The 7,938-nt window shown below is 54.1% G+C and overlaps 1 long non-coding RNA gene across 1 annotated transcript; it reads right to left on the reverse strand.

The window, feature by feature from the left end:
- Positions 1-1,472: 1,472 nt before the first annotated feature.
- Positions 1,473-4,598, reverse strand: LOC309857783. Its single transcript, XR_014307906.1, has 2 exons — positions 4,179-4,598; positions 1,473-2,389 (listed from the first exon to the last, which is right to left on the reverse strand). It is a non-coding gene; the product is annotated as an uncharacterized lncRNA (long non-coding RNA).
- Between the last annotated feature and the right edge of the window lie 3,340 nt (positions 4,599-7,938).

A 7,938-nucleotide genomic window follows, 5' to 3' on the forward strand; every position in this document is an offset into this window, starting at 1 on the left:
CGACCTGCCTGGCCTGGGGCATTCCTGCCGGTGCTGGGTAGGCCTGTTGTGGCACCCCCTGCGGCGTCTCCAGGCTCTGTGATCTCCTCAGGGCCCCAAGCATTTGTCCCTGGGGGAAGGAAAGACAAAAGTATCCTGTCCCCACTCTGAGACGACGCCAGGAGGCCAGCAAGCTCCTGCTTGGGTGCAGAGAGCAGAGAGGCTTAGGAGATTAAGCTCCTCAAGGTCATTTGCCAGCCGAGGAGGCTGGGGTACGAGACGGGGTGGGGCCCTGTGGATGGAGCAGGGACCACCGTCAGTCCTCCGACCTCAGCTCATCCTGTCCCATGCGTCCGAGCCTCAGTTTCCCAGCTGTAAAATGGGGTCGCCCCTCCGATTCTCCCGGCTTCCCACCTTCCAGGCACGGGGGAGCATTAGGTCCCCCTGTCGCCCTTTCCAGTGAGTGTGGCCTTGACCGGCTTTAGCCAATTGAGTATGGGTGGAAGCAATGGGTCATTGCAGGTAGAAGCTTGAGGAGCTGCTGGAGAATGTTCCAGAGGCTGCTGCCTGTCTGCCTGGCCCTGGCAAAGCCCCAGCCCGTCCACAAGCGAGCAAGGAAGTGTGTGGTTCTGTCCCTGGGGGTCTTGGGTCTGCCTATGTCTGCACCATCGGCTGTGGCCTCTCCGGGTCACTGCGTTGCCTCAGGGATCTTGAGCCTCAGAAGCTGGGTTGCTTCTGACTCTTGCTGTAACTGAGAACACTCTGTTCCACGCCCAGCCCCACGGCTTCCCTGAAAAGCTGGGTCTGGGAGCCACTCGCTGTTCTGGAAATGGAGAAAACACCAAGAACACCTCCTGCCCAGATCCCCACCCTGGGTTCTAGAAGGGCGGGGGCTGCCCTTTGCACTCAGGGTACAGATCCATCGAGGGCTCCCAATCCAGGGCAGCCCCAGGCCTCAGGGCCCTGGCGACCTCTGGCCTCCTCCCCCCGCTCCCCACTCCCAGCCTCCTGTCCCTCAGTCCCTCAGACTCGCCGCCCGCCCCGCCTCAGAGCTCGTGCCTGTCTTCCCTCTGCCTGTACTGCTCTTCTTCCCACACCCCTGAATCCTCAATTTTTAGTTGTCAGCTTAAATGTCACCCCCTGCCTTAGACTCCCCGGGTGGCTGGAACAAAATCCCACACACTGGATGGCTTATAAACGGCAGAAATTCGTTTCTCGCAGTTCCGGAGGCGGGAAGTCCAAGATTAGGGTGCCCGCGTGGTCGGGTTCTGGTGACAGCCACCTCCCGGGTCCTGTCTCCCCTCTGTGTCCCCCCGTGATGGGATGGCCAAGCGAGCTCGTGGGCTCTCATTCACAAGGGGGCTCTACCCCCGTGACCTAATCCCTCCCCCAAGGCCCACCTGCTAACACCGCCATGGGGGGGGAGGATTTCAACATATGAAACTGCGGGGGAGGGACACGAACGTTCACACTATAACACCCCGTCAGAGGACTTTTTTTTTTTTAAAGATTTTATTTATTTATTTGAAAGAGAATGTGTGAGAGAGAGAGAGAGTGCGTGAGCAGGGGGAAGCAGCAGAAGGAGAGGGAGAAGCAGACTCCGCGCTGAGTAGGGAGCCTGAAGTGGGGCTCCATCCCAGAATTCTGGGATCCTGGCTTGAGCCAAAGGCAGATGCTTAACTTAACTGACGGAACACCCCAGGCGCCCCGCCCTCCCCCCAGAGGATTTTTTTTTTTTTTTAAGATTTTCTTTATTTTTTTTGAGAGAGAGCATGAGAGGGGAGAAGGTCAGAGGGAGAAGCGGACTCCCCATGGAGCTGGGAGCCCGACGTGGGACTCGATCCTGGGACTTTGGGATCATGACCTGAGCCACTCAACCAACTGAGCCACCCAGGCGCCCTCCCTCAGAGGATCTTAACTGACCCTCTGTATTTTGCTTTCTACCCTCTGACATGCTCTGTTTTCTTTATCTGAAACATCTCCTTGTTTCTCTCTCTAGCACCATGGGAAGGTAAGGCTGTGGGAGAAGGCTACTAAAGCCACGTGCAGGGGGCAGCAGTGGTCCCTAAAGGGAAGAATGCTGGGTGGTCAGGGACAAGCTGTCCTCTCTCAGGACAGCTGAACCCTCTGTGTCAGGAAACCCCATGGTGATGCCAACCCGGATGCCCAGCCAGCCTGTCATGTGGGAGAGAAAAAGCAGGGGGAGGAAGGAGACTCTCCCACTGAACTTGAGATCGGAGCGCTCTTCTTCTCCATTCGGCCCTGGCTTTGCCATCCTAGAGGGATGCTGTAGTGTCACGCAGCCCTGTCTGAAGTGGCAGGTGTCCCACAAAGGTCAAAGGAGGCTGGAAAATGCATACTGTACACATTCGTCTGGAGAGTCACAATATAGTGAAGGTTCTGAGAAGTCCTGCGACAAAGATATCCATTTCGTTTAGCTTCTCCCTTATCTATTTGACCGCAGAACTCTGAAGTTTCTTATGTATTCCATAGAATATTCCATAAGAACTACTCTTCTGGAGGACAAGTACAAGGTATAAAATCAGAACTCAAGTTCCGAGTCCTGCTTGTTCCTTGTGTCTGACCTCTCCAAGCCTTGTCTTCCGCGTAAAATCAGCAGTAATACCAACCCCGGCAGAGTTGTTGTCAGTGTGGAATGAGAACGGGCCTTTGATAAGTATCTCCTAACCTGCAAAACACTGTGCGACCCCCTGAGCATTATAACTGGCTTAACCTGGGAAATAACATACGCTGTTTACCTTACAAGGTTAGGGGAGGCCAAAGGGAAAGGCAGTGACTCATCCAAGACTGGCCAAGCTGGTGACTGGTTAGAGACGGACTCCACGGGGAGGAGGAGCTCCAGCAGCAGGACCATGAAGAATGAACTCCCAGGGGCCAGGAGAAGAGAGGGGACACTGATGGGGGGGCAAGCCCCGGGAAAGGTGTCTGGTGAGAGGGAGGTGCTGACTATCCCTGGTGATCACTTCTTGAGACTTCTTTTTTTTTTTTTTTTTTTAAAGATTTTATTTATTTATTTGAAAGACGGAGATCACAAGTAGGCAGAGAGGCAGGCAGAGAGAGAGAGAGAGGGAAGCAGGCTTCCTGCGGAGCAGGGAGCCCGATGCGGGGCTCGATCCCAGGACCCTGAGATCATGACCCGAGCCAAAGGCAGCAGCCCAAACCACTGAGCCACCTAGGCGCCCCACTTCTTGAGACTTCTGAGCAGAGAGCAATGCTGGTGTCCCCTCCCCTTGTCCCGTCAACCCTGGGGGACTCCGTCTGGAACAGAGTGGGTCTATGAGTTTGCTCGGGCTGCCTCAGTGAAATCCTGTAGGAGCTCAAGCAACAGACAGCTACCGTCTCACGTTCTGGAGGCCAGAAATACAAAATCGAGGTGTGAACAGGGTTGGCTCCTTCCAAGGGCCGTGCGGGACAACGTGCTCTAGGCCTCTCTCCTTGTCTCTTCATATTATCTTCCCTCTGTGTGGATAAATTTCCCCGTTTTAGGAGGACTCCTGTCATATTGGATTAGGCCTACCCCAGTGACCTCATTTTAACTCAGACGATGTCTGTAAAGATCCTATCTCCAAAGAAGGTCCCATTCCAAGGTACTGGGGGCTAGGACTTCAGCATCTGTTTTTTTCGGTGGGACACCATCCAACCCGTAACAGGGGGCATTTTCCCCAGCGGATACCTCCCTCCCTCTCACCAGCCCAGTTCCTTGGCCGAAAGCATGTGGATTCTGGCCTGCCGGAAGAGAGAGCCCATAATCGCGTTAATTGCCACAATACTAGATCTGCAATTAATCTGCCATGGGAACAAAGAGCAAATGCACTAATAGCACATAATTGGACCTAAACCACACCCTCGGCAGAGCGGTGCAACCAAGCTCTGCTGTTTATGCTCCTTTTCAAATTAGCGAAGATGAGCAAATTAACATCCGCTTCCCCTCACCCTGCTCAGAGGGGAGCTATGGGGGGACCTCGGGGATGGGGAACGGGTGGTGGGGCATCCTGGTCATATTCTGTGAGAGCCAAGCATCTGGACCTGACCTTTGGAACCAGACGCAAGTGAGGACTTAGTAAGCAATCCAGACCTTTCCTTAGGTTCTGACATCAGATGACCTGTCTGGGCCTTGGCCGATGCCTGGCCCCGGGGCGGCAGTGATTCTTGTGATTGGGACGTGTGGAGTGACTCACCAACGCTGCCATTCTCTGGGGCCCTGGGGCATGTTTGAGTCCCTCTGGAGGCTTGAGGCTTGATGCTTCAGTGCCACAGCTCTTTTCCTCCATTGCTGGGGTGGAGGCCAAGATCAGAGGCAGGCGGCAGACACCCTCCGAAGGACCAATAAATGCTCTTGGCCTCTCTGGCCTCCCAGCACGCAGACCTGACTGGCTCGTGTCTCTGTGGCTCCAGGGACTGGCTGTCTGGGGCCTGCCCTGCCCAGGCTTGCCTCCTTCGGCTGGAGGCGGCTGGCACGAGCTTCAGTCTCAACGTGTCCCATTGCCTGCCCAGCCAGTGCCAGGCAGAGCCTCCCCGCCCCCCGTTGCGTGGCTGGGGCTCCTTGCCCTCGGTCTCCCCATCTGCCTCTCCCCTCTTCCTCCAGCTCCCAAGCAAAGGCAGCACAGACTCAGCCTGCAGCCTGTAGGTCAAGTTCCCTTTCTTCATCCACCAATCACCGCACCTTGCTGGGCCTGTGGGCAGGGGGCCGGCAGCAGGAGGATTCGCAGACTCTTCCTGCCCCTGCCTCCGTGGACCCGGGCAGAGGGTGACACCTGGCCCTACGTGCTCCGAGCTTTCCTGCGGTTTGCCTCCTTGTCCTTCCCAGGCTGGGCTGGCCTCCTCCCTGCTCCGGCCCAGCCAGCCCCAGCAAGGCTCATTGAGAATTCTCCCAGACCTATCTGCCCACCAGAAGACTGCTTCCTCCAACAGACAGCCCCCTCATTTGCATCCCTTAAATCAATGCCCTCAGCTGCTCAAAGCCCAGCACTGCAACCTTGGTGAGGTTGGCTCAGGAGGGGAGAAGAGGCAGGACTCTCCTCCCCCTTTCCTTGAGCCCAAGGGGAACTGGAAACAGGAGGCCCTCGGGAGTGCAAAAAAGGGCAGGAGCAGAAGTCCCTTTCGAGGTAAGGTTCTCTTCCCCTGCTTTTCCTGCAGGCTGAACAGACAATGGGACAGGACGGTGCCAGGCCTGTGTCGACAAGGCCTGCTGGGATATTCCAGGCCCTGAACGTGACTGGGGCTCTGGGTCAGGACCAGAGGGAAGGGAGGCTCTGGGAGGAAGCCACCTACCTCATCCTCCCTGGTCAGACATGCCAGGGCTCAGGCCTCAGGGTTCTTAAAGAACCAGCAGAATTTAGGGCAGCAGAGAGAAGAGGGTTAATTCTCCCCACCCCTCCCTGCCTGCATGTGACCAAACACATCCTCACTGGAATGATCTCCAGCATCCACTGAGCAGTAACAATGTGTTCAGCATAGTGCTGAGACCTTCTATACTTCCATGCTTCATACTTAATCCACACAGTGTCCCTATAAGGCCTGTGTCATTCTGATCCCCATTTTATTTTTTTTATTTTTTTTTTAAAGATTTTATTTATTCATTTGACAGATAGAGATCACAAGTAGGCAGAGAGGCAGGCAAAGAGAGAAGTAGAAGCAGGCTCCCTGCCGAGCAGAGAGGCCGATGCGGGGCTCGATCCCAGGACCCTGAGATCATGACCTGAGCCGAAGGCAGAGGCTTTAACCCACTGAGCCACCCAGGCACCCTCTGATCCCCATTTTATAGTTGACAAAACAGAGGAGAGGCCACCGAGCAAGGAATTGGCAGAATCTGGGTTAAATGAGAGAAGGTCCAAGAAAGGAGGAGTAATCGGAAAAGAGCTACAGTCACGGGAGAAGGCCCTGTCTGCAGGGGTGTGAGGGCGGGAGCCAGCCGGAGGTCAACAGGACAGCATGGTCCTTATGCGGAGGGGACGTCTTGGCTGCTCTTCGGGATGGAGCAGGAGGCCTGGTCCTTGGTCAGGGCATCTGGTTCCCCTCATGCCCTGCTGAACTTCCTGGCTCCCTCCTGACCACCCACCATACCATGAGCCAGACGGGGATCAGCCGAGCAGTTCTCCCAGCTTGATGTCTTCTGACCTTCCAGGGCCATGCAGAAACGTCTGCCATCAGGCAGCTTCTGGGAGGTAGTAATGTGAGTAAGAGCCTCTGCTTTGGAGTCAGAAAAATCTAGGTTCAAATCCCGACTCTCCTATTTTGCTGTGTGGCCTGGGCCGATTACTTACCCTCTCTCAGCCCCAGTGTTGTGCTCTGCAAAGGAAGGAAATTGATGGGGTTCATTGCTGCTGGCATGGAATCAGACAAGACACACAGAAGACATTGGGCAGGGCTGGCCCACGGCAAACACTCTGGGAGCTCCTGATCTCCGGGGCTGGTCAATCCCGGCTACCCTGGTGAGGGGGGGCAGAAAAAGAAAAGGAATCCTGAGCCAGGAAATGAGCCGGAGGCTTGAAATGGCCAGAGATTCTGAAGTCTGACTCTTGATTTTTGTTGGTGCTTGCTGGCTCCGGGAAGTTTGAGGGGCAAGGAAAAAGCACAAAAAGGCCAGAGGAGACTCACCTGAGGCCCGCTGAGCCACTTCTCCACTGACAAGTCACTTAACCCTTCTGAACTGCTTCCCATCAATTAAATAGGGATGAGTGAAAACCTCTGCCAGGAAGATTGCCGTGAAGTCCCAGAGTGTAGAGATGCCCTTCAAAAAAAAGGGGGGGCGGGTAGTATGCCGGGCAAATGCAAACTGTGAAGTGCTCTGTGAACAGAGTTATTTTTTAAAATTTTATTTTATCATCATCATCATCATCATCATTATTTTTAGAGAGGGAGAGGAGCATCAAGGGAGACGCGGAGGGAGAGAGAAAATCTTTTTTTTTTTTTTTGAGATTTTATTTATTTGAGAGAGAATAAGAGCTAGAGAGAGAGCACACAAAGAGGGAGAGGGAGAAGCGGACTCTCCACTGACCAAGGAGCCTGATGTGGGGCTCGATCCCGTGACCCTGGGATCATGACCTGAGCTGAAGGCAGATGCTTAACCAACTGAACCACCCAGGCATCCCAGGAGAGAGAAAAATCTTAAGCAGACTCCACACCCAGCACAGAGCCCAATGCGGGGTTCCATCTCACAACCCTGTGACCATGACCTGACCTGAAATCAAGAGTTGGAGGCTTAACTGACCGAGCCACCCGGACACCCTGGGAAAGCAGTTATAACCATCATCATCTCCTCAGACTTTTCAAAACATAGGCACATATATCATCCTCACGTTGAGAACAGTTACTGCTAACTGAGCACCTACCATGTGCTCCACACAGAGCAAAAGCCTTGCTATGCAACCTCTCATTCAATCTTCCCAGTGATCCAAAGGGGGTATGATTACCATGTGCCTATTTTACAGATAAGGAAACTGAGGTTCATAGTAATTGGGTTGGCTGATCTTTTCTGCTAATAACTGGAACCCAGGTCTGTCTGAACCCAGATGATGTAAAACATTCCTCCTATTTTTTTTTTTTAAAGATTTTATTTACTTATTTGACAGACAGAGATCACAAGTAGGCAGAGAGAGAGGAAGGGAAGCAGGCTCCCTGCTGAGCAGAGAACCCGATGCAGGGCTCAATCCGAGGACCTGGGATCATGACCTGAGCCGAAGGCAGAGGCTTTAACCCCCTGAGCCACCCAGGTGCCCCCCTCTTATTTTTTTAAAAGATTTTATTTATTTATTTGATAGTCAGAGATCACAAGTAGGCAGAGAGGCAGGCAGAGAGAGAGGGGGAAGAAGGCTCCCTGCTGAGCAGAGAGCCCAATGCAGCCCTTGATCCCAGGACCCTGGGGTCATGACCTGAGCGGAAAGCAGAGACTTTAACCCACTGAGCCACCCAGGTGCCCACCTCCTATTTTTTTTTTTA

This window comes from Mustela nivalis (assembly GCF_964662115.1).
Source record: "Mustela nivalis genome assembly, contig: HAP1_SCAFFOLD_1263, whole genome shotgun sequence".
Taxonomy (NCBI): domain Eukaryota; kingdom Metazoa; phylum Chordata; class Mammalia; order Carnivora; family Mustelidae; genus Mustela; species Mustela nivalis.